The sequence below is a fragment of the Marmota marmota genome, unplaced genomic scaffold (genome assembly GCF_001458135.2).
Source record: "Marmota marmota marmota unplaced genomic scaffold, marMar, whole genome shotgun sequence".
Taxonomy (NCBI): domain Eukaryota; kingdom Metazoa; phylum Chordata; class Mammalia; order Rodentia; family Sciuridae; genus Marmota; species Marmota marmota.
Window position 1 is genome coordinate 24295553 of NW_026000142.1, and position 27148 is coordinate 24322700.

General features: G+C 40.3%; 1 long non-coding RNA gene across 3 annotated transcripts; it reads left to right on the forward strand.

Moving 5' to 3' along the window:
* Positions 1-9015: 9015 nt before the first annotated feature.
* On the forward strand, positions 9016-26192 carry LOC125611388. 3 transcript variants are annotated; one of them, XR_007341575.1, is made up of 2 exons: positions 9016-9220; positions 21231-26192. It is a non-coding gene; the product is annotated as an uncharacterized LOC125611388 (long non-coding RNA). The 3 variants fall into 3 exon arrangements; XR_007341573.1 differs by having other exon boundaries at positions 22266-26192; XR_007341574.1 differs by lacking the exon at positions 9016-9220 and having other exon boundaries at positions 20988-21300; positions 22266-26192.
* The last annotated feature ends 956 nt before the right edge of the window (positions 26193-27148 follow it).

Here is a 27148-nt window from a genome sequence, read left to right on the forward strand (position 1 = left end):
ATCACAGTGCCATCAATCTCTGCCCCAGCACCAGCCACAAGATAAGACCCAAACCAGAGGCAACCAGTGGAGCCTTCTGCAGCTGATAATACTGATAGCAGGATCGAGATCCTTTCGGGGGGCTGCTTAGCTGGGCGGGGAGGGGGGGTATCCCAAGCTCTTGGTGACTTTCTGTCTTGGCCACATGAATGAAGTTTATTTACAATGGGAATAAAAGGGGGGGCTCAGGTTACGAAAAACATTGGGATGATTAATGAAATCCCTGCGTCTAGCTGAAGCAGCCACAGCTTGAACTTTATCGCTACATGAGCCAATACATTCACTTTTTTTGCCTGAGCAGGTTTGAGGTGAATTGTGATGTTACAACCCCCAAAACCCAGACTAACACAGTTGTAAATATGAAAACACATGTACACAGCCATTAAAAAGATTTTTTTTTCAAATTATTTCTTACTAAATTTATTTTTTTAACTCTAACAGGATTTAAGACTAAGAAAAAAAGGAAAAAATAAATAAGGGTTGTAACAGAAAGAACTTTGCCTGTGAGCAAAACTTCGTAAAATAGTGTAAATTTTACAAAAGCATGCACCAAATAAGTTTATCATTTAGTTTATAAATAAAATAAAGAGACTTTATTGAGTTAGGAAGAGCCAATAGCATCACATTTTGATGGGCTGGGGCTGGTAGTGTGAATTAGAAATTGTAAATTACTCTTGGAGAGGAGTCTTTCAGAATCACCACTAGAGCTTTTTCAAAACCAGAGTTTGACTCAAGTCATTTTAGTTTAGTTTTGTTTTTGTTCCTTCAACCTTTTCAGAAGGATCTCCCCAACTTCCAATCTGGTATAACTAAATCTTTCTTTGACTTTTTGACTCATCTAAAGCTCACTTTTCCATCAATCATCACTCAATATCTTCTATTTAATTTACTCCTCCTTCCTTCAGTGGATTTCCACAATTATGCATGCATAGATGTGTTTCATTAGGTTTTTTTTCCCCCTAAATCAAATCCTACAATAAATATTCTCAAAGTTTAAAAAAAATAAATAAGCAAATAACCCAGAGTTTGAGCCAGATATGGTGGCCCACACCTATAATCCAAGCCATCAGCAAGGCTGAGGCAGGAGGATTGCAAGTTCCAGGTCAGCCTCAATGACTTACCAAGATCCTGCTCAAAATTTAAAGATGAGGCATAGGGATGTGGCTCAGTGGAAGAGAGTTTGCCTAACTTACATGAGGCCCTGGATTCAATCCTCCATGCCACAAAAACAGAAACAAAAACCAGAGTTGGAATGGCTACACCAAGGACCTACTGAGGTAACAGAAAAATACAAAAGCTTGAGAACCAGTACTCTAATTATGGGTAACTTGATCTTTTAAAAATTATGTGTATTTTATATTTTGCTTGCTTTTGAGTGTTTTTCAATGATAAGGCTTCAAAGTCCCTATTCTGTTATCCCTAAATATAAATTCAGGCCATTATCAGATGGTTTTACCAGTGCTACAAAACATTTTCTCAGCTGATTACACTTGGTGGTAGCAAGGACTGTAGAAATCTTGAAGCTTGCTCTTTTATAAACCAAGGTCAGAGCCAAAACAAAAATTAACAGAGAGGCACAAAAACAAACATTTGTGATTCGTTAAGATGGTTTATGATAATATTAGGGAAATAGAATTTTTATTCTGAAGAAGCATGAACAGAAATCTAACCCAGATAAATAATTTAGGATTGTCTTTAATTAGCTCCTGATGTGAATCTCTGGATACTAAAATTGCTCATGTGTAAGCAGCACAGACGCCAGACCCTCGGGCTCCTGAAAGCAGCCCCATTCTCTTTGTGTTAGACTGGTTGAAAGGGCCACAGGACACGCTTAGACAAAAACAGGACATCATGAGAACCAGGAAGGTCATAACTCACCTGGCATACCCCAGGAATGGAATGGGTGTGCATGGATCTATGAGGAGCCCCACTGACCATTGGTGCTGCTGAGAAGTAGCCCTGAGCCATACCTGTGGGGTCTCAGGTCCACATCCAGGAGGGAAAGACCTTCCTAGTTCTATAATGGTTTCGTCTGTGAGTTGCATACAGAGTTCTGTTGTTCTGTTTAATGCTGCAAGAAAGAGGTATGAAGAGGAGAGGTGGCCAGGAAAGAACACACCCAGCATTTTATTTTCTTGTGATTGTTTACAAAAGAACTCTTTTGTGTCCACTTTTTTCTTAAAGTCTCTAAAGTCAAGAGGAGCTAGTTCTTGACTTGGACAGAGGAAGGGATCAAAAGAATGGTTGTCATCCTGTGTTTTGCTTAATTTATTCCAGAACAATACATGCACTTCTCCCCAATTTGATCTTCTAAGAGCTGAACTTGGCTCTTTCCCAGGCACCTCTAGAAGCTGGCTAAAACTCAGAACTTGAGCCATAGATTAGGAAAATAATTTTTTTAATAACCCCTCCTGGTTTTCCTACGCATTCGTATCCCAAACACTTCCTAGTTGTTTAGGGTGACTTGGAGCAAAAGTGGTTTTGTTTTGTTTTTTTAATGTATTTCCTGTCTTAACCCAGTCTAGAAAGAGAACCTCCTGCCAGGCCCTTAAGAATGGCAGCAGCAGCAACATCTGTAACAGGCGACAAATCACTTTTACAAACACTGTCGCATTTGTTTTCATCAATCCTATGACGAATTGAGGGCAGGTACTTTAGTCCTCATTTGTGGATTAACAGACTGAGATTCATTAAAGTTAAGCTACTGAGAGGGCAGGCACTTGAAACCCAAATTCTTTTGCTGTAACTCAGTTCAAGGATGTGGATCCTGATATTCAAAGAGGTTCTATAACCTTCCCAAGTTATCTCAACTAGTTAGTTACAGACCCTGACTTTAGCTAATTAACTTGTGGAACCAGAGAAATCTGTGTCTCAATGTTATTAGGAATCTGGGACTGAGTAACTGGTGTTGCTTCCAGAGCTGCCCAAAGGAACATGGAACTTGGAACACAGAATGGCTTTGCTCTGTCAAGCTCTAGATTGCTCTTGGTGACAGATGAGGAAATGGATTTCAGCCCAACATAGATACATCTAATGCTTACAGTCATTATCATAATACTTCAGAAGTAGAGAGATGGTCATGCAAAGATGCCTAAGGGTGTGGCAAGCCACATGGGGGCTTAGAAAACATATAAGGTCCCTTCAACACCAAGATTTCTATGAGACCCTGGAAATGTAGAGAAGAAAAGAGGCTTTAAAAGCAGAATTGTGCTTCCATGAAGATATTGGTTGCATTCTTTCTCTGGAAGGTGAACCAGAGAGTAAAGAACATATTTTTTTCTTTTTTTTTCCAAGATCCAATTAGGAAGAATGAGGGAAATGAAGTAAAATTTTATATAAATTGGAGCCGGAGGCACAACAGAGGGAACAAGCAAGAAGATAGATAAACATAACTCTGAGTATTGCACAAAAATAAGAAAAACATATTGGCTAATGGGAAAAAAAATCCCCAAATCTACTTTTGGTCCATTTCTTCCATGAAGAAACATCTAGCCAGGCACTACACCTGGTATTATAGGTCAAATTGTGTCTTCCAGAAAAGATATATGGAGGTACTAACTCCCACTACCTCAGAATGTGACCTTATTGAGAAATAGGATCTTTATAGAGATAATGGAATTAAAATGAGGCCATTGATAAAGAACTAAATACATTTCTCAAAAGGAGAAACACAAATGGCCAAAAATTATATGAAAAAAAGTTCAACATCTTTAGAAATTAGATAAATGTAAATCAAAACTATACTGATTTCCTCTCATTTCAATTAGAATGGCAATTAACCCAGAAAACAAATATAATAAATATTATTCAGGATGTGGGGGAAAGGCAGCTGCACATTGTTGGTGGGACTGTAGACTAGTACAACCACCCTGGAAAACAATGTGGAGATTCCTCAAAAAACTAGGAATGGAACCACTATAAAACCTAGCTATCCCACTCCTTGGTATATATCCAAAAGATCTAAAATCAGCATACTATAGGGATACAGCCACATCAATATTTATAGCAGCAAATTCACAATAGCCAAATTATGAAATCGGCCCTGATGCCCATCAATAGATGAATGGGTCAAGAAAATGTGGCATATATACACAATGCAGTTTTACTCAGCCACAAAGAAGAATGAAGTTATGGCATTTGCTGGTAAATGGATGGAAATGAAGAACATCATGCTAAGTGAAATAAACCAGACTCAGAAAATCAAGGGTGAAATGTTTCCTCTTATACGTGGAAGCTACAGCAAAATAAAGGAAAGAAGGTGGAAAGGAATGGAATATCATAATCAGGGAAGAATAGTGGAGTAGAAGGAGATCAAAAGGGAGGGAGGAGGGATGAGAAAGGGGAAGAAATGTGGAATGAATTTAACAAAATCACGTTATGTGCATATATAAATATACCACAGGGAATTTCACCTTTATTGTGTACATAGAAGATCTAATCAAAAATAAATGAGCAAAGGAAAATCAGTAGATAAGAAGACTAGGGAGAGAAAGGAGGGGAGGAAAAAGAGGGTAGGGACTGAAACCAAATCCCATGCATGTATGATTTTGTCAAAATGAACCAATGACAATGTATAACTACAATGCTTTAATAAAAATAAATAAATAAAATGAGGCCATTAGAGTGGCCCTAAACTGGTGCCCTTTGTGTATGTGTGTGTGAGAGAGAGAGTTGCTGGGATTGCAGGGTGTGGGCCACTCGACCTGGCCTGGTGTCCTGATTTTTTTTTTTTAAATGGGAACATAGAGACAGATGCATAGAGAATCCCACATGGAGATGAAAACAAAGATTAGATGATGCATCTATAAGCCAAGGAAGGCCAGAGACTGCCAGCAAATCTGAAGAGAGGGGAGAGGACTGGAACAGATTCCCTTGCAGCCCAGTGGAGACACCTTGATGTTGGGCTTGGAGGCTCCAGAACTGTGATAAGCTTTACAATAAGTTTTCTTTTGGTAAGCCGCCCAGTCTGTGGTAGTTTGTTACAGCAGCCCTAGCAAACTAATGCAGCTGGCTCTTCTGGGTTTCAACTTCCCCAGACTCATACTTTCTGGTAAAGATCTAGAATGCTCTGAAACCTTGAAGCTCAAAAGACAAGGAGAATCTTAGCAAGTTAGAGCAGGAAGTAATGATAGAAAACATTGAGTACAACTCTGTTTTACAGATAAGAACATTCAAGTCCAGTAAGAGCAAGTGATGCACCCAAGTTTTCAGTGGCTATGATTCAAACCCAGGTGTCCTGCCTTCCAATCCACAGCTCTTCCTAACAAGGCCTGGTTTTACTGAGACTGCAGACACCTCTTCACTAACTGCATGCTCAGTTTTTGCATCTCATAGGTAATACCTCGAGCTGGGGTTACATAGACTCTGATGGCATGGTGATTAGTAAGTAGGACTGGGAGGTGTGATTTTACTCCCTAGGAAATCTAACCAAGGGCCGAAATGGGCTATTGCTGGTCCTTTCCTTGCCTTGCTCCACTGAAACATTTCCCAGATGGAAAGATAATGGGGTCAGAAACATCTCTACTCATAACCTGACCACCTGCCCAATCACTTGGTACTTTTCTAGCTTTAAAGAGGACTGTTGTGAATCCAAAACTGTACGAGTCAGCTTTTCATTACTATATCCACACACCTGAGATAGGATACTTATAAAGAAAAGGAGGTTTGTTTAGCTCACAGTGTTCAAAGTCCAAATGGCATTGGGCCAGCTTGGTGAGGACCACCCCTTAATTGCCTCATCTTATGGTGCATGACAGATGTCAATAGCTGGAGTGTCCTTGGGGAGCAAGCAAGAGATGACATCCCAAGCCAGCAGTAGAGAAAGGACTGAGCGGGGGCCAGACTTGAACTTTCCTAACAACCCTCTCAGAGAACTGCCTCCCAAGGGCAGCCCCCAGGATTAACAACCTTCCTCTAGATCTCACCTCCCAAAAGATCCACCACTTTCCAACAGTGCCTGGGGACCAAGCTGTCATATATGGGCCTTAGGGGATGTTCAACATCCAAACCACAGCAGTAACTATTCCCGCCATGTCTTTTGAGTAGCTTACACACACACACACACACACAAATACTCGTACACACACACTCTTGTTTTCTTCCATTCTCCACTCTTTATTATCTTTACCCCCATTCTACCAGGAGCTTCCCATCCCTTCCCCATCCACAAAGTTACTGAGGTAGCAACCATGTTTGGGCAAAGTGATCTTGTCCCTGCATACCACTCCACCCCTTAGCCACTTAAACCACATTGAACAATAATAATTAATTGCATCTATCACTCATCTGCTTGGCTTAAATCAAAAATTCATGAGAGTCATCTGTACCTCCTGTCTCCTGTTCTTTACATTCAGTGTACCACAACTTCAGCCCTGCTATCCTTCTACCTGCTCAAAATGGTCATTAATGATCTTTCTGCTGAATTCAATGAACAATTTTTAACACTATTTTGCATAGTGTTAAAAACTGCTGAGAGTTCTCTTGGATGAGTTAGGCACAGAAAAATTAAATAATCTTGCCCAACTATAGTATCTGACCACTTCCTTCATGAAGTGTCTCCTCTCTCGAAATGATAAGACTTATTCCAATGTCCCCCGTCCTGAGAAGTTTGGAATTTGGACTTAGAAGTCCAACCCCTGTAGGACTGTGCTCATAATGAAGATGATATGACTCGGGGGGTTCAGGCAGTGGTCATTTTCTAAAAAGTTAATTACAAAGTAGAGAAAGCTACTCTGTAGCCAGATGGATGGATGGAATGGATTTGCATACAGTAGGGAAGAGAGAAGGAGGGAGTTCTTAAATTTCTGTGGTGCTCTTATCTCTGGTTCCAGAACCTCCCTAAGGCCCAGTTGCCTCTTGATCTTGGGTTCTTTGAGACTCCTTTTGCTTGAGCTAGCTCATGCAGACTTCTGTTTCTTGTACCCAAGGATCCCCACTTATGAGAAATCATCTCTGAAACTAATGGCTATGGATTGGCCAAAGCCAGAGCACAGTGGGACTGCCCTGAGGAGCACCTGCAAATTCACCTAATGATATATTTGAGCCACATTTTGTCATCTCACCCACAATAGTGAAACGTGAGTTTGGGGGATGACTGACATCCAAGTACCTTCCTCATGATATTTTGAGCTAGTCCAATGATCACAACTGAAATCTTGCATTCATTCTTGCTGTCATGTTTTAAGGACAGTACTGTCCTTATCTGAAATCAGTTTGCCTCTTATCTGAAATCCTTGAGGCCTAATAGTTTTTGGAATTCATAATTATTCTGATTTTAAGAAGTATGATCCAGAGGCTGGAGTTGTGGCTCAGGGGTAGAGCGCTCACCTAGCACGTGCAAGGCGCTGGGTTTGATCCTCAGCACCACATAAAAATAAATAAATAAATAAAGGTATTGTGTACAACTACAACTAAAAGCTAATTAAAAAAGAAGAAGTATGATCCATAGGTTATAAATTTCATAACTCCCCCAGCAGGGTCTAGGTTTGTCCCCTAATCAAATACATTAATATTTCCGCAGTACAATAGAGTAATACAAAAAGTGGGATAAATAAAATTAATTCATGTCAAGTTCCCTACCAAATTGCTTCAGATCACCTAAGGCCAGGTTTTACCCTCAATTGAGTTACTAAAAAAATCCTCATTTCGGATCTTTTGGGATTGCAGTCATGGACAATTATTATCCACCATTTCACAGGCAAGAAAACTGAGGACCAGAGCGGCTAAGTACCTAACTCAGGGTGACCCAGATAGTAACTGGCCAAATTGGGGTTGAAACCTGTCAACCAAAGCAAGTTGAGGCATGAAAGTGGTGGAACCAAGAGTTCACTTCAGCCAAAGTGGGGCTGGACACTCAGGAAGAAAACTCCAATTCTAGTTGCCCAGATAAGTGCTCCTGAGATGGCATCTGGGGGAGGCGGGGGAGGTCTAGGTTTTTATAGATTATTTTTAAAAGAACAAAAAGATGGTGATCACAAACTGGTTGTTCCAACTGCACTGGTCAAAAGAACATCACAGGACATTCGCTGGTCATTGGTCACTTACGCTATACATTCCAGGTAAGAACTGTCATAAGCAGAAAAATGCTTCGTCTCGGGTTATTTATTATCTATGTGGTGTCAGGGAGTCCACAGAAACTTGCCATGCTAGGCCAGGATGACCTGGTTGGCTGCAGTCTCATGCCTTATATTTCCCTGAGCTGAAGAATTTTGTGACCTCATTTTGGTGACATTTTAAGTCCTTTCTCAAACCCAAGCAGTCTGGTTGTAAAGGTTACTGGCTTAACCAGTATCCCATCCTGTCACTCACTGTTATATTGCCTCCTCCAACTTGATCCTAATCAAGGGTGACAGGCTGGTTCCAGATTTGCAAAACCACAGGAAGAGAAATTAAGAGGACTGGAGCTGTTTAACAGAGTAGAGAAAGCCAAAGAGCAGGTGCAGTTGCTTTATTCAGATACCTGCCCTCTCCCCAAGTTCCTTTCCTAAGGCCATTTTTAACAAGGGGACATTGGACCATCAAAGACACTGAGAGCAATCTTATAAGAGGTTCTGAGAAACAGGAGGGAAGGGTGTGTACAGGATGTGCAGAGAGTCATTCTATTGGCAGAGCAGAGGAGATCTGTAGATGTCAACAGCCTCGGGTCTTTATCTTAGTTTATTTATTTAGTACTCATTTGAGTTCCTACCTTGCAAATAATGTGCTCAATGCTGGAAAATGCCAGAGGACCAGTTTCCCATGCTTCCAAAGTCTGCTCCTGGCTGCCTTCTGTTTCCCTCCATGTCTTCTCTCCCATCTCCCACTGAATCCAGCCACACCAGCCCTTCCACACCACAAAACCCGCAAGATCTTTGCACCATCAGAACTTCCACCATGCAGTTCCCCCAGCTGGCATTTACTGCTTCATGCTGTTGAGATGCCAGGCAACTCCGTCATTCTGGTTTCAATGTACACGTCATTTCCTCAGGAAGAGGCACCCTAAGCACTCAACCAAAGCAGCCACCAAGTCCCTTGCTCCTCTGCCCCCTTCATTTCCATCTTTGCACTTACTGGTATCCAATGTTTTCTCTGATTTCTTGTTTACTTTCTCTGCCTGCTGAACATGGCTTTCTCAGGAACCTCGTCTGTTTTGCAGTCTGCTGTATCGGCAACATATTGAACGGTGCCCAGCACTTAGCAAGTAGTAAGTATTTACTGACTAAATTAATAAGCAGGAAACTGGGCTTTATGTGGCTGCACTCCTTTGGAAAGCCTGTGGTCATAGACTAGAGAACCATGGGTCATGACAGGGATGGCTCTTTTTCCAGCAACATGCATTCTCCTCATATTGAATAACAGAATCCTGAAATCTAGCTAAAATCATGCCCACCAGCTGGGTTCACTTCTCCCAGTTTCCTTTCCTGCATGGATTGGGCCAACAGAATGTGGGTGGAAATGAAGTGACTTAGGCCATTTCTGAGTTATGCTCTTAAAATGTCCATGCCTCCCTACCCTCCCTGCTACCTAGATGAGGCCAGGTCTACAATAACACATTGGACCCAAAGATGAAAATCTTGTGTTGAGGGCAGAGGAGGTGCCTTGCTGCCTCTGCAGTTTATTTCTGAACTCTTCTACAGAGGAAAATCGACTTCCATCTTGCATTCCAAATTTCCATGTCATCCTTGCACAGGAATGACAAAGGTTTCTTAATCACAGCAGTTAGGCCAGTACCCTACAGCTAGTGTTTTTAAAAATCTTTTTCGACAATTTACTGTTTTTGCTATACCTGGTCTGCCTCTGCCAAAAGCTATTATCCAAAAACTGCCTCTGTATTTTTTGGTTTTTTATTTTATCTTGATTATTTTCCAAGTTAGTTTCTATATTCCACAAAATATTGTATTTGCAATCTTTTAATGCTGAACCAGGAAGAAAAGACATGAGAAAAGGACCTACTAGGAGCCAGCAACAATGCTAAATGCCTTGCCCATGCTATCTTGTTTAATTCTTCTAATAAGTTTGTGAATATGATGTCATTACTTTCATTTTATATGTAAGGGAAACAGGTTACAGAGTTTAGGTGTCTTATCCAAGTTCACACAGTTAGTAAGTGGCACAGTTGGACTTTGAAGCCAGGAGATATCTGAGCTTGCTCTTTCCACTACTCTGAACTTATATCAGGTTAATATCATGTCTGAGAGCTTGTGTTTGGATTTTAATATTTGTTTTTCATTTGCCTGTGATTTATTTCATGAATCATGTGACTTTTACTTCATAGATGTCTACTTCCTATCTATAATGTTTTCAGCTCTCCATCCCTTTGGGCTGTGTTTTTTTGCTTTTAAAATAAAAATTGTGGTAAAGCATATGTAACATAAGATTTACCATTTTAGTCCTTTTAAGTGTACAGTTCAGTGGCCACAAGTACATTCACACTGTGCAACCATCATCACTATTAATCTTCAGAACTTTTTCAACAACCCTGAAGAAAATATGGAATGCATTCCAAGTTTCCATGTCATCCTTGCACAGGGGCCACACCAGTGTCTGCATAGGTGCAATGTTAGTAGATATTCAGCAAAGCAGGTACAGGGGTCCTTGTGATTAAGCCATTGGTTCTCTAATTTGGGGCTCCGCTCCCCTTTCCTTCCTTCCTTCCTTCCTTCCTTCCTTCCTTCCTTCCTTCCTTCCTTCCTTCCTTCCTTCCTCTCTCTCTCTCTCTCTCTCTTTCTTTCTTTCTTTCTTTCTTTCTTTCTTTCTTTCTTTCTTTCATTTGCTGCAGCTTAGTAATGAAATACAGTGTCCCAGCCATAACCATGCCTGCACAGGGTCATGAGAGAGGGGAAGGAGAGATAGGCATGATTCTTTATAAATCAGCCTGGCTTGGATCTCATCTTTGCTGTCTGCCCCCACCAACAGTCAGGACATGAAGCAAAGAAACAAGAGAAAATTCATAGATGGCTTAATTAAAATCTGAGTAGTTTTGGAACTCACTTCCAACAGTGAACTGTGACCTTGATTTTGCTACACTTTGGAGCCATTGAGGTGAGCTTCAAAACACCAGTGGGTCACTAAAATGGCTAAACTGAGCCCTGAGGCTGGAGGGAGAGATGGCAGTCACCAGGTCCTGCACCTTCCCCAAGGTTCAAAGTAAGGCCATGACCTACCAGTCAGGAATTTAAACTTGACCCCGGGGTAGGAGGCGGGTAAACAGGTAGGATTTCTGGCTTCTTTACAGTAGTGCTCCTTGACATCCACCAGTGAGCCTCACCCTGCCCAACACCCTCTTGTTCCTCTAGAGGCTATATGAAAGTCTTTCCCTTCATAACTAATGCCACAAGTCCCATCAGCTCCGTTCAGCAGGGCTTTGATCTCTTGGCTCCTTTAGATCCAGGGCTGGGAGGCTAGCAGAAACTTAAAAAGGGGAGGGGCAGCAATTATGGATACTCTGCTTTGCCCTCCAGATGCCCATAGGACTGAAAAGTTTATTCCCCCAGCTGCTGGTGGGCGAATCTGTCTCAGAGACCTGCTTCCTGGGAAGCTAACTTCCAACAGCTCCAAAATGAAGACAACTCAGATCCTCGTGAATAAATGTTTACTGGAATGTTTAGAGATGCCACATTATGTCAACTCCATTAATTGTTAAATGTGGTATTCATGAACATTTATAATATCATTATCTCTAATCACAATCTGTAGGTTAGAATTTTCTTTTCATATAAATTCCATAATGGTTGCTGAGAAATCATAGCAAACTGTAAATTAAATGCAGCACTTATGGCCAAACGATTTCAAAAGCAAAGTCATTAGGTTGAACCATATGAAATTGCTAATATCAGGCCATTTGTCGACCTTGCTAAATGGCAATTTCATATGATTCAATATAACATCCCATCAAAAGTATTTACCAAAAAAATCCTACTTAATTTGGAAAGTAGCTGCATTCTAATGTGTTTGCCTTCTCATAGTAAGCAAGCCAGGGCCTATGAAAATGTTTTTAAAAGCCTTGTTTCTTTGGAATAAAGATGCTGAAGCAGAACCTGGAGACAAAGTCAAGGATAATGTCAAGATTCGGGGGCAGAGAAAGCAACCTGAAGTACAGACCTGCTTCCCAGGGCCTGACTCCTTGGGCACTGGAAGCACTTCCTGCCTCCAGGGTTTCATCCTCTTTGAAAACAAGGTCCTCCCTTCATTTTCTCCTGTCTCCCTCTCTACTTATATTAGTTGGTTTTCCAACACCATGATGAAATACCTGAGACAATTAATTTATAAGAAAAAAAAGTTTATTTGTGTTCAGAATTTGGGGGGTTTGAGCCCATAATCAATTGGCCCCATTGCTTTGGGCCTGTGGTGAGACAGAGCATCATGGCAGGAACACAAAGCCCAGCAAAGCACTTACTACGCATGGGAAGAGGCTCTGTGTTTATTTCTGCTGTTTGATTATTTTTGTGATTGGACTGATTCAACACTGAAGTACTCAGGCCTTTCATTTTTACTTACTGCAAATTCAGAAGTCTAATGGTTGGTGTAGAGGACTTTAAGTTCCTAACGTGTGGGTTCTCACCACCGTGCTTAACCAAGTTGGACCTGCTACTTTCCCTTGTCCCTCACCCCATACAGGATGTCTATGAAAGGGAATGGGGAGCAGAGGGGTGCTGCGTCTGCCCAGGGTGCCCTCCTGACCCCAGTAAGGACTGGGCTAAGCTGGACCAAGAGAACAAAAGTGGTGGAGACGCTCAGCCTTGCCCCAGAGAAACTAAAAATCCTGTAGGCGGGCACATTCAAAAGGCAAATCTCTGCGGGCTATCAGAAAAAGGACATTTCCTTAAAAAATGAATTTATGGGCTGAGATTGTGGCTCAGTGGTAGCGCGCTTGCCTAGCATGTGTGAGGCACTGGGTTCAATTCTCAGCACCACATATAAACAAATAAATGAACAAAGGTCCATTGATAACTAATAAATTTTTTTTAAAAAAATGAATTTACATAGGGCACAGTGGCTCACACCTATAATCCCAACTGCTCAGAGGCTGAGGCAAGAGGATGAAAGTTCTGGACCAACCTGAGCCACTTAGTGAGATCTGGTCTCAAAATAAAATTTAAAAGGGGCTGGGGATGTGGTTCAGTAAAGTACATCCTGAGTGCCCCCAGACCCAATCTCTTCAGCTCTACAAAGAAATCAAACACGCTCAGCACAGAGAATTGTGTATGACAAGTACCCAATATAAACTCAAACAGACTTTATCTAATTCAGAAGATTCGGCACTATTTCTCATACACCATTAACTGCTCAAAATCTAACTTTCTTCATATTTAGAACATGACTTTCTTATAATTTGATTTCCCTGAACATCTAGTGACCATTCTCTTTCTGTTGAAAAAAATATTTTTTAATGCCACCATCTTATTCTTGGCAGACGGTATGTGGATAGATGAGATCTTTATCTCATGATTTATCTAATGTCACCCACCATCTTCCTGAATAGTGTTTCCATGGAGCCTCTGACTTCCTTTCTAATTTGGACTCAGTTCTACTGAGGCACTCAGAGCAACTGTCATCTTGGTATTTCTTGTCATTGTCTTACTAGGTTAGGTTCTTAGAGCCCCAGTTTTTTTCCTTCTTGGATTCCTTTTCTGCTCATCTCCCAGTATATCTCTAAGTAACTCTTCTAGAAATAGCATATAGAAGACAAGCTTCTGATTCTTTGCTTGTGTCTGAAATATTTTTACATTTAATCCAACTGGCATATATTTCTATGTTCAAGTCATTTGCCTCCAAATCTGGAACTTGCTCCCTTCCCTTCCCTTCCCTTCCCTCCTTCCTTCCTTCCTTTCTTCATGAGATTGAACTCAGAGCCTCATGCATGTACCACCGAGCTACACCCCAGCTTATCCATTGTCTTGTAACATCCAGTGCTGCTGAGGTCAGTCTGATTAAATTTGACTTGGGTCTCTTCACAGACAATCTTCTGTGTCAGGATATTCTTTTTATCCTTACAGATCTCATCAGTATGTCTCTGTGTGAGCCCTGTCAATCTCAAGACTTTCATTCCTCTGTTTGGTAAAACGTTATGTCCAGGCTAGGATTATGGCTCAAGGGTAGAGCACTCGCCTAGCATGTGCGGAGGCCTTGGGTTCGATCCTCAGCACCACATAAAAATACACAAATAAATTAAGGTTAAAAAAAAGTTATGTCCTCTTTCTGTATTCTTTCCAGCATCGTGTGGGAAGGTGAACTGTCCAGGCCTTTTCTCAGTCTTTCCTCACCTTTTTCCTCTCTTTACTTCCTGTCTCTGCCTTTTGGAAGATTGCTTTTTTTTTTTTTTTATCCTCCAAACTTTCTCTTCCCCAGCACTAATTCAGTCCTTGCTTCATCTATTCTATTTATTAGACTTCCCGGAATTTTGAAATTAATTTTGATAATTAAATTGTCAAGATTTCACTTCTTGGAATTCTAATTTTCTGATTTTCCTTTTCAATAGCAACTTGCTTTTGATGTATGAATCTTTCCAAGAGTTCTGATGAGAATGTTCCAAAAATGCTCTTCCTCCTGGCATTCTTGGGGTTTCCCATAGGAAACCCAACTCCTCTTTTGTTTGTTCATGACTTGATTCCTCTTACAGTGGTGATTAATTGCCTGATTACCTGTGTGCTTTTGTGTTGACCACTGGGCTTCCTCCTAGTAGCCTTTTTGAGCAGTATTTTGAAAGCACTGAGGACAGGGATTGGGAAAGCCTGAGTAAGGCATCCCAGATTGACCTTGTGCATTGATGATTGTTTGTTTCTTCATGACTGCCCTTCTGACTGGTGTGATAAAATCTCAGTGTAGTGTTGATTTGCATTTCCCTTATTACTAAAGATGTTTAACATATTTTTCACATATTTGTTGGCCATTTATATTTCTTCTTTTGAGAAATATCTATTTAATTCATTTGCCCATTTTTTATTTGTTCTTTTTAGATAAACATAAACAGTAGAGTGTATTTTGATACATCATACATACATGGAATATAACTATTCTAGTTAGGATCCCATTCTTGTGGTTGTACATGATGTGAGGCTTCACTGATGGTGTGAAACTTATTTCACTTAACATAATGGTCACAAATAAGTCATTTGTGAGCATAGGAAAGTTATATCCGATTCATTCTACTCCCTTTGCTATTCCCATCACTCCTTCCTTCCCTTCATTCCCCTTTGTTTTATCCAATGAACTTCTATTCTTCCCCCTTCCTACCCTCCTTTGTTGTGGGCTAGCATCCACATATCAGAGAGAACATTTGGCCTTTAATTTTGGGGGAACTGGCTTATTTCATTTCCATTTACTGGCAAATGCCATAATTTCATTTTTCTTCATGGCTGACTAATAATCTGTTGTGTATGTATATCACATTTTCCTTATCCATTCATCTGTTGTAGGGCACCTAGGTTGATTCCATAGCTTGACTATTGTGAATTGAGCTGCTATAAACATTGATGTGGCTATGTTATTGTAGTATGCTGATTTTAAGTCCTTTGGGCATGTACTGAGGAGTGGGATAATGGATAAATGGTGGTTCCATTCCAAGTTTTCTGAGGAATCTCCATACTTCTTTCCATAGTGGTTGCACCAATTTTTATTTGCCCATTTATTAATTGGGGTTTTCAGATTTTTTATTTTAATTTTTTGAGTTGTGTATTCTAGATATAATCCTCTGACAGAAGAGTAGCTAGCAAAGATTTTCTTCCATTCTATAGGTTCTCTCTCTTCTCATTCTTAATTGTTTTCTTTGCTGTTAAGAAGTTTTTTCTAATTTGATGCCATTCCATTTGTTAACTTTTGGCATTATTTCCTGAGCTTTGGGTATTCTATTGAGAAAGTTGTTGCCTGTGCCTATGCATTGGAGTGTTGGCCCTACATTTTCTTCTAGGAGTTGCATAGTTTCTGGTCTTATTCCTGGATCTTTTATCCACTTTGCATTGATTTTGTGCAGGGTGAGAGATAAGGGTCCAGTTTCATTCTTCTACATAAGGACAAACATTTTCCCCAGACTATTTGTTTAAAAGGCTGTCTTTTCTCTAACATATGCTTTGCCAAAAACCTCTAGCACTCTTTTGGTGGAGTTTGTTTGTTTGTGGTTTTTTTGTTTGTTTGTTTTGTTTTGTTTGGATCTTCTAAATACAGGATCATATCATTAGCAAATTGTGATAATTTGACTTCTTCCTTTCTATTTTTATCCCTTTTATTTCCTTCTCTTGCCTAATTGCTCTGGATAGAATTTCTAGCACTATATTAAATAGGAGTGGTGAGAGTAGACTTGTTCCAGATTTTAAAGTACATGCTTTCATTTTTTTCCCCATTTTCTATGGACTGAGACCTCTGAAACCGTGAACCCCCAAATAAAGGTTGGCTCTGGCTTTTTCATAAATAGCCTTTAAAATGTTGAGGTATGCTCCTTCTATCCCTAGTTTATTCTGTGTTTTTATCATGAACAGGTGCTGAATTTTGTTGAAGGCTTTCTCTGCCATCTATTGAGATGACTAAGTGATCTTTGTCCTTAATCCTATTCATATGATGAATTACATTTATTGTTTGTGTATGTTAAACCATCTTTGCATCTCAGATAAAACCAAAGACTGTCATGATATATAATCTTAATATGTTATGGAACATGATTTGCTAATACTTTATTAAGAATTTTTACATCTAAGCTCATTAGATATATTGATCTATCTTTTTTTCCTTGATGTGTCCTTATCTGGTATTGGCATGAGTGTGATACTTGCTTCATAGAATTAATTTGGAAGTATTCCATCCCTTTCTATTTCATGGAATAATTTAAGGAGTATTGGCATTAGTTGTTCTTTAGAGGTCTGATAAAATTCAGCTGAGAATCCATATGGTCCTGGGCTTTTCTTTGTTGGAAGGCTTTTTATTGCTGCTTCTATTCCATTACAAGTTGTTGGTCTGTTTAGGTTTTGTATGTCTTCTTGATTAAATTTTGGCAGATCTTATGTGTCTAAAAATGTATCCATTTCTTCTAGATTTTCCAGTTTACTGGAGCATAAGTTTTCAAAATGGTCCCTAATGATCCATTGGATTTTTGTGATGTCTCAAGTGATTTCTCCTTTTTAGTCTCTAATTTATTAATATTATTAATTTAGGTCTTCTCTCTTTTTCTTTTGGTTAGTCTGACTTATGTTTTAGTCAGTTTTTTGTTTTTGTTTTTTGCCACTGTGACTAAAAGACCCAGCCAGCACAATTGTAGAGGAGAAAATTTTTATTTGGGGGTTCACTGTTTCAGAGGTCTCAGTCCATTGACTGTAGGCTCCATTCCTCTGGGCTCAAGGTGAGGCAGGACATCATGGTGGAAAAGTGTGGTGGAGGGAAGCAGCTCACATGATGATCAGAAAGCAGAGAGAGAGATCTCCACTTGCTAAATACAAATATATACCCCAAAGCCACACCCTCACTGCCAGACCTCCTTCAGCCATTCCCTACTTGCCTTCAATCACCACAAAGTTAATCCCATCAGATGACTGATTCACTGATTGGGTTAAGGCCCTCACAATTCAATCATTTCTCCTCTAAACCTTCTTTCATTGACTCATACATGAGCTTTTGGGGGACATCTCACATCCAAACCATAACAACTTATCAATCTTGTTTATATTTTCAAAAAATCAACTTTGTTTCATTGATCCTTTGTTCTTATTTTATTCTCAATTTCATTGTTTTAAGTTCTGATCTTAATTATTTCCTTTCATCTACTTGTTTTAGAATTGGCTTGTTCTTCTTTTTCAAGGGCCTTGAGATGCATCATTAGCCTGTTTACTTGGGATCTCTCCAATTTTCTTTATTTTTGGCAGAGGGGGAGTACTAGGGATTGAACTCAGGGGCATTCAACCAGTGAGCCACATCCCCAGTCATATTTTGTATTTTATTTAGAGACAGGGTCTCACTGAATAAATAGTTTAGCATCTTGCCATTGCTGAGACTGGCTTTGGACTCGAAATCCTCCTGCCTCAACCTCCTGAGTTGCTGGGATTACAGGCATGGGCCGCCATGCCCAGCTCTGATTTTTCTTATAAAGGCACTCATATATAAAAACTTTCCTCTTAGAACTGCCTTCATAGTGTCCCAGAGTTTCTGGTATGTTGTATCACTTTTCTTGTTTGAGTCTAAGAATTTTTGAAATTTCTTCTTCCCTGATTTCTTCTATCACCCATTCATCATTCAAATGTGTATTGTTCAATCTCCATGTGCTTGTATAGTTTCTGTAGGGTTTTGTTATGTTGATGTGATAGTAGGAGCAAATGTGACTCCATTTTGTTTTATGACTTCATCCTGTAAAACAACCATGCCAAGTAGAAGGGTCATGACTGGAGCAAGATGTTCTTTTCCTTTTGCTATAGAAACCTTTAAGAACACGGAACTACCTAATGAGGCATTGTTTCTGTAACTAGGGTAACGGGGCTCTGTTTCTGTAACTGGGGTGACTGGGGTAACTGTGATTGGTTAGGCTTCCCTCCGCTTGACTGCACTGTCCCACTTCTGTAACCTGGCTTGCTTGCATTGGCTAGACCCCCTGAACATCCCTTTTGCGGTTTTCAGGCTTATAAGGAGTGCCCTTGCAATTGTTCAGGGCTGATCAGGGGAACAGCTTTATGTTCTGGTCAGCCGCCACTGGTGTGCTTCAATAAAGGCTTGATTCAATTATACGTGAGTGGTCTGGAAGTCAGTTTGTGAAACCCTGAGATGAAGCTTTAATTATAACATTGATTTCAAATTTCATTCCTTTAGGATCTGATAAATGCAAGGAATTGTATCAATCTTTTGTATTTGCTAAGAGTTGCTTTGTGGCCTAGAATCTGGTCTATTTTAAAGAAGGTGTCATGAGCCACTGAGAAGACAGTATATTCAGCTGTTGTTGGATGAAATATTCTACAGAAGCCTGTTAGGTCCATTTGATTTATAATATTTTTCAGGTACCAAGAGTCTTTACTGAGTTTATTTCTGGATGACCTGTCTAATGGGGAGAGAGGTGTATTCAAATCACCCAGTATAATTAATTGTACTGGAGCTATCTGAGGTTTCAATTTGAATAGTGTCTCTTTTATGTAATTAGTTGCATCTACATCTGGGGCATAAGTGTTTATTATTATTATATCTTCTTCAACAAGAAGAATGTTCTCTTTACCAATATGAAGTGACCTTGTCTCTTGGGATTAATTTTGGTTTGAAGTCTACTTCATCAGATATGAGAGTAGGTACTCCTTTTGTTTCTGGGCTCTATTCACATGGTATATCAATTTTGATCCTTTCACTTTCAGTCTTTGTCTATCTTTGCCTGTAAGGGGCTTCTATTGCAAATGACATACAGTTGGGTCTTATTTTTCAATCCATTCTGCCAGCCTATGTTTTCAATTGGAGAGTTGAGACCATTTATGTTCAATATTATTATAGAGAGATGTTTATGAATTCCTGCCGTTTTGATGTATTGATAATCTTTAATTTGGTCCTGTTTCTCATTTGCTTAGCTACTCTTAAAAGAGATTTCTTCTTTTGTGAACCCTGGGGTTTGTTTATTTCTTCTGGGTAGATACTTCTTTTTAAAAAATATTTTTAGTTATAGATGGTCACATACCTTTATTATATTTATTTTTATGTGATGCTGAGGATTGAATCCAGTGCCTCACACATGCTAGGCAATTGCTCCACCACTGACCTACAAACCCAGGCCATGAGTAGATACTTCTTTAGGTAAGTTCTGTAAGGCCAGATTAGTAGTCATGAATTTATCATTCACTTCCTCTATTGACTTTCTTAATTTATTCAGTTGTCTTTCTGTGTTTTCTTAGAATTTGTTGATTTTTATAATCGTTCTTCTGAATTATTTATCTGGTATTTCATCCACCTCTATATTTTGGGGGTCAGTTGCTGGTGAATTATGAACTTTGGGAGATGCCTTGTTACCCTGCTTTTCATATTTCTTGTGTTCCTGTGCTGGTTTTATGCATCTGTTGAAATGGATTCCTCTTCAACTCTTATGTGTGGGTCTCTATAGGGCACAGCCTTCACTTGTCAAAGTGTCTAGAGTGATCTAGACTGAGACCCCCTCATTGGTGTGATAGCCACAGCCTTTGTGTTAATTGTTTTTGCTGTAGCAGTGGATGTCCATGAGTGGAACCGAGGGCCCACCCCAGCTCTTTTTATTCTAGGCGTGGTTGTTAGTTTGAGTTTTTGTCTCTTCTATTCTTCGTATTAAAGTATAGCTGGAGTTTTAGTGTCTTACTTTGTGTGTGGAGCAAGGTATGCTATCTTTATGTTGATTTTAGTTCAGCAGAAGAGTCCCTCCCCTGTGAACTTATAGTGTCCCTGTAGGTTCCCGGTATCTCACAGAATAGAGGGAAACAAACAATAGCAATAACCACTGCAAACAATCCACAGCATTAAAATTAACACCTTGTTCCTATTATAATATCTACAATTTAATTCACACACACAATCACACACACACACACACACACACACACACACACACACAGAAAGAAAGAAAGAAAAGAAAAACCATAGGCATAGGGAGGTCATCAATTGCCAACAGCAAAAACAATAAGTAACCATGAACTAGATCTAGCATTGAAGCAAACAAGAGGTGTCAACTATGTTATCTACAGCAATATTAATTGTAATAGCATGAATGTTGGGGGCAGGGATTATATAAACCAGTCCTTAAAAATTGGTAAAAAAATATATATATAGTTCATTTAGAAGAGAATGTGGTAGGAAGGTAGAAGAGAGTTTACAATTTAAAAAAAATGAACAGAGAATGCAAAAGAGATATACCAGGTGATGCTTATAAGGAAGGAAGAGAAAATAGTAAAAACAAAGGAAAAGGGGAGAAAAAGAGAAAACGAGAATTTGGCTGGTAACAGGAGAAAAGAGAAATAGAAACAAGTGAAACAAACAAATGAAACAAACCAAAAATTCTTAACCCACAAAAGACAGGGAAAGGAAAAATAACTACATTTAAGTGGGAAAAAAAATGAAAGAAAGAAAAAAAAAATAAAGAATGATTCTTAATGAAAAATGAAGAAATTGTCTCTACTGAAGTGGTCAAAACAATTGATGAGAATGGATGGTCACTGCCTATGCCCAAGTGTTCTTTCCATGGACTATGTACTGAGTGGGGAGGGGACTGGGGGTTGTTAACCTCTTTCTTTTTGTGTGTTACTGAGTTGCCAGTTGGAATGGTTCAGACTGAATCTGGTTGAAATAATTCCCAGCTTCCCTTCCCATCAGTATAAGGTAAGATGCAGTGAGAAATACTGTCAGGTGAAGCTCTGCTCAGACCAGATGTGTGCACTCCCAGATGGGGCTGCTGCAGAGTTCTGTGGGAGAAGTTCTGGCCACTGAGGCTTAGGTCTCATCAGACCTCAGGGGTTTTGTTGGGTGGTATCTGCTCTGGAGAGATTAAATCAACACACCCCTAAGCCCAGCAGTTGATGATCTCTGGCAGGAGTTTGAATCTCAGGAGCCTCCCAAGAATTCTACCTGTCGGGCAGGGGAGCCAATCCTTTACCCACTCTGCTGCCCACAGACACAGTCCTTCCAGGCTTAGCCTCTGAGTATATTCACAACCGCCTGTTCAGATTCCCAACCCACTTCAGCTGGTCACATGAGCCACCAGACTCAAAGGAAAAGCTAGTTGGGCTCCCTTTCACTTAACCAACTTGAATCCACCTGGATACAGTCTTTTCTGTGCCTGTTTCACTCACATTATGCTAGGTACATCCTAGGCCGCATGGCAGGTGCTTGCCAGGACAGTGTGGCAGAGTTTGCTGTGACCTCCCGGCTCCTGCAGCCTGGCCTCCTCAAGATGGCTGCCACCTCCACTCTCCATGGCCAGTTGAGAAACAGCACTTTTCAAACAGTTCACAATGCAGCCTCTGGATCCTCTAAGTGCAGGCTGCTTTTCTGATCTCAGGTTTTCGTGCCAAATCTGTCCATTGTATTTCTTTCTGGGTTCTCCGTTCCCTCTGAGGTGAACCAATGGCCCTGCCACTGTTTCTGCTGCAGGGCCGACTTGGCTCCAACATTCCATGCACCCAAATTTCTGAGCCTCTGAGACGCTCTGACTGTCCAATAATGAAGTTTAGTGAAATCCCACCTTGCTGAGAAGCAGTACTCCTGCTGCTTGAATCTCAAGCCACAGAGCAACTAGGAATGCAGCCTTCCTCTAATCTGCCATCTTTCTTTCTCTCTCGACAAAGGATTTTCAACAGAGGGAAAGAGAGGCCAGTATGATGGGAAAGAGGCTCACTTCTAATTTACTGACCATCAAAACCCCCACCACTACCTCCATCTGCTCTTGTCTCCTGGGAGAGAAACTTGAAGAATGACTTCTCTTCTTGACTTGTCTCCTCAACAAACAGAAACCCAGGGACTTGCCTCTCCATGGAGTCCTACAGAACTGAGAGAGCAGCTGTGAAACCACTGGGATGAGAACTGGCCCAGGGTCCAGGGTGGCACATAGTCCTGGCCGGCTCCCCAGGCTCTGGCCCAGCGCTGGCACCAGGCAGCCTGACTCGTTGCCCAACACCACCAGCATGAGGCATGGACCTCACACATCGATTTAATGCAACACCTCTGCTTCTTGGCCAGCTCTGCCTAAGGAAGCAACTCTGATTTGTTCTCTGAGCTCTCAGAAACTTTGGTTTTTTTAGCTGCTTCTGGCAATTCTCAAACATATCCAAAAGTGGGGAGAACAATAGAAACAGCACAAAGAACCCTCCTGTGCCCGCACCCAGCTTTGACAATTATCAATGTGTTGTCCAGCTGAGAGTTTCTTTTAAAAAGAACTTTTTTTTTTCTCTCCAAAATGAGACTCTCCTTTTCCAAGGACAAAAGTGTAAGCCCCTCTTCCAGAAACTCTGTGACTGGGTCCAAGAAAACAGTGTTAGAAAGTCTCACAGTGATTCTGGTCCCACTGAGATGGAGACACCATTAGTTCACTCTGTCCCCGGCACTGTTTCTATAAATACTTAGTTCTCAAAAGTGATGAACAATGGGACACTCAGAAAACATAAAGGGAACATGGTTACATTGGTCTGTATGAAAAATGCAAATGACAAGACAGCCAAAGATCACAACAAAGAGGAAAGAATGAGAGAACATAGGCAATATCCTCAAAATTCATAAAGAGCTCTTATAAATTACTCACATTTATTAAAAATAGAAATATTTACAAAATTCCATAGATAAAGGCTAGAAACAGGCTTAGCTTGTTAAGAAGTAGAAGAGAGTCTGAAAATGGCCAAATCTATGTATACATGCTTGATCTCCTTGGATGCCAGGAAAAGGCAAACTAAAATGATGAGGAACCACTGGGTGGTGTGGCACACGCCTGTAATCCCAGCAGCTCAGGAGGATGAGGCAGGAGGATCCTGCGTTCAAAGCCAGCCTCAGCAAAAGAGAGGCAATAAGCAATTCAGTGAGACCCTGTCTCTAAATAAAATACAAAATAGGACTGGGGATGTGGCTCAGTGGCTGAGTTGCCCCTGAGTTCAATCCCTGGTACCTGCCACCCCCCCAAAAAAAAAATGATGAGAAACTATTTCTACCCATCACACTGGCTAATATTGGAATGATCCTTACTCTCCCATGATGGTGAGGTTTGATGAAGACGGCTACACTTGTTCCCTGACAGTAGATTGTGAAGCATTGCAAACTCTCCTGAGAGTATGGTACCATATATTAAAGTACATAACACACAAATAAATGCTGTTGGATCCAGAAATCCTATTTTAGGACATCCACACCAGAAAAATAAAAGCATGAATATATTAAAACATGTTTCACAATGATATCAGTAATTAACATTCACCATGAAGGGGAGTGCTCACCAAGTGCCAAGTGCCACAACAGAGGTTGTACAACGACATCTGGATTGATCTTCACAATAACTTTATGAGATAGTTACCATTAGCTCATAGGTAAAGACTAAAATTTAGCAAAATTAAATATGTTGTCCAAGGTTTTCAAATGTGTCAATGAATATTGGAGTTAGGACTTGAAATTGTTGATATGACTACAGAGCTCATGCTCTTACCAAATTAGATTTAAAAAAAAAAAAAAAAAAACAGGTGCCCTTGATAGAGGCAGGGTATTTAGAGTGACCCTAACCACTGGAAACATGAAGTGCCCAGCCTTGATTCGTTTCAAAATTAAACTTACTTTGAAAAGGAATAGGGAAGTTGAAACAAATGTTTTCCATAGAAGCAGAAAGAAGAAGTTGTGAGTAGGAAAAGAGACAAATGTGAAAGTTTTGCCAGACTTGGTTTGGGAAGAGAATGTTCTCCAGGGGACCTGAACTCCTCCCTATGACTAAGCCTCCAGGCTGTGGCGGGATCTCTCCCCGGGGGCCATGGGCAAAGTGCAGTTCCCAAGTGTCCCCTCAGAGGCAGCTCTGCTGCCCTCACCCAAGCTGGCCCTGCCAAGGAGAAGGGGTGAGAGGGGGAGCAGCTCTGTAACTGACAGAAGAAATATGGTTATGAAGATCCTCAGGTCCTGGAAACAAGGCCTCAGTTTTCCTGGAAAATGATCAGTTGTTTATCTCCTTGGAACTTGGAAAGGATGTCATGAATACTATGTTCTCACCAAGCCCGTGACTGACTCTGCCCTGAAGACTTAACCTCCTGTCCTTGGCAGGATCATGTGCCACCATATTCTGGGTACAGGAACACTCCTGCTAGGTTTTGTGTCCAGAATGTAGGTAAAGACTCCACCCACAAGCTGTAGATCCAAACCCAGAGAACCCAGGAGTGTGTATTGGAATGTGATCTCAATTGCACTTTACAATAGAATTACTTGGAACAATATCAGCATAAACAAGGAGCAGGGATGAGTGTAGACAGTGTGTTACAAGCCAAGGTTATGACTGATTTAATTTGGTGCACCTGAAGCCAATAACAATAATAATAATATAAAATAAACCAGTAGCAAGTATTAGCCTGATCATCTATCGAAGAGACTAAAGCAACCAGTCCCAGAGGTTTGTTTTTTTCTCTTACTCAACTCCAACTGTTATTAATAGCTATTTAACCTAACCTTGATCTTTATTCAGACTCATGGGAGTAAACAAACTTCTGACTTATGCAAACTCCTGCCTTAGAATGACAAGTCTTTGATGCATATTTAGTGCTCAAGTTCCAATAAGTAGGTTTCCAGACAGACTCTTTCTGTGACAAAGGGCTCATAGAAAGTTCCTATTAAATTCTTCCTTTCCTTGTAGGAAAAGTTTGTGTATCACTAGCTTGTCCAGGAAGCCTTAACATTGTTCCTTTGACATGCCTAGGGAGGCCCAGCATCCTGACCCATCTCATACCTTCCAAGACTCATCAAAACTAGGGACAACCTGGTGCATTTGATGGACAGTAAGTGCCCAAATTCTGGGAGAACTGTTATTTGGGTTCAGATCCCAGATCTGCCACTTACTAACCCTGAGGACTTGGGCAAGACACTTCACTCTTTTTTCTTTCTTTTTTTTTTTTTTTTTAGGGGAGGAAAAGTTTATTAGAGGGCTATGGTTTCAAAGGTCTTAGTCTGTAGAAGGCCTCCTCCATTCCTCAGGGCTCAAGTTGAGGCAGAACATCATGGCGGATGAGTGCGACAGAGGGAAGCAGCTCACATGGTGGTCAAGAAGCAGAGAGAGAAGACTTCACCTTTTTGTATGAGCAACATCTTTAGCAATCACAGGAATGATGATTATGAGGATCCTACCTATCAAAGGAGCAATAATTGTTCCTCCTTCTCGATCTGTTGTAAGAAGAAAAAGAGAAATTGAATGTACAACAGACAGCTCTGTCTGCACAGAGGAAGCACCCAATGAATGTTTATTGCTGTTCTTTGTCATATAAAAACAACCTCTGTTAGACTTTCCTAGAGAGTCAAAGAGTGGGAAAGCCCTTATCTCTGGCACCTAACCAATGTGGGTTGGAACACAGTTCTGCTAGTCACTAGCTGCATAAATATTTAGTCTTTTGTTAACTCATAGAAGTTCTTTTTCTCGTCTGTAACACTGGAAGTGAACATAATGTTCCATCTCAGGGTCATCAGGAAAATCTAAAAAGATAACACATGTACTTCATAATGCCAAGCACATAAGTGTTCAATAAATGTTAACGGCCTTTTTATTTCAATTTGTGCTATTGATTTCTGCTTGAATCAAGTAGTTAGAAATTAGAACATTATTGATTTTCCTACTTACATTTGCAGCTTTGCTGCAGTTTTATAAAAATTTATAGATTTGGGGGAGCAAATCCTGATCTAAGAGTCAGTATAGAAAGATACTGGACAGGATTCTGTCAGGTGCTAGCCAAGAGACTTTAGGAAAATATCAGAAGCTTGGATTTCCTCACAGAGTAGGAAGATTGCTGATTGCCATGGGGTAATGGATGAAAGGCACTTTTTCAATTATGAAACAATACAAAAATGGAAGGGTTCATCATTTTCCCAGGAAAAATAAGGACTCAATAGAATAAATACAGTAGAGCATGATGTAGACCTGTAGTTTCTCTATTGACTACTATGGGTTCTTAATTCTGAATAAGTTTTAAATGGTTGGCTCTTGGATTGAGGCAGATAAAAAGGCAATTCCAACCACAATCACCAGTTCATTAGTGTGTAGACTTTGAGAAAATGGTACCAACAGAACAGGTACACAGACCAGCTTTCAGCATACGGAGAAATGGACTCAACTTTAGGGTTAAGTTCCAGGCCAAGTCTTTTTGGCCAGGGATAATGTTTTGCACTTGGTGGATAATATTTGCTTCTTGCTAATTTTAGTTCTATTTCTTAATAAACTTGCCAATGCAGACAGATAGCAAAATGTCAGGGGGCCTTTCTCGCTCTTTCTCTCTCTCTCTCTCTCTCTCTCTCTCTCTCTCCCTCCCTCCCTCCCTCCCTCCCTCCCTTAGTTTCTCTGAAGATAAGTCCATAAACATCAACAGAATGAAGCATACATTGTTCAAATTTCTACTAAAAATAGATATTGTAATTAAGCCATGCAAAAAAAATTCATAATTATTTCCATTCCTCCAAATAGTTAATGGTAGATGGTTTGGGGTTTTGTTGTTGTTGTTTTGTTTTGTTTTGT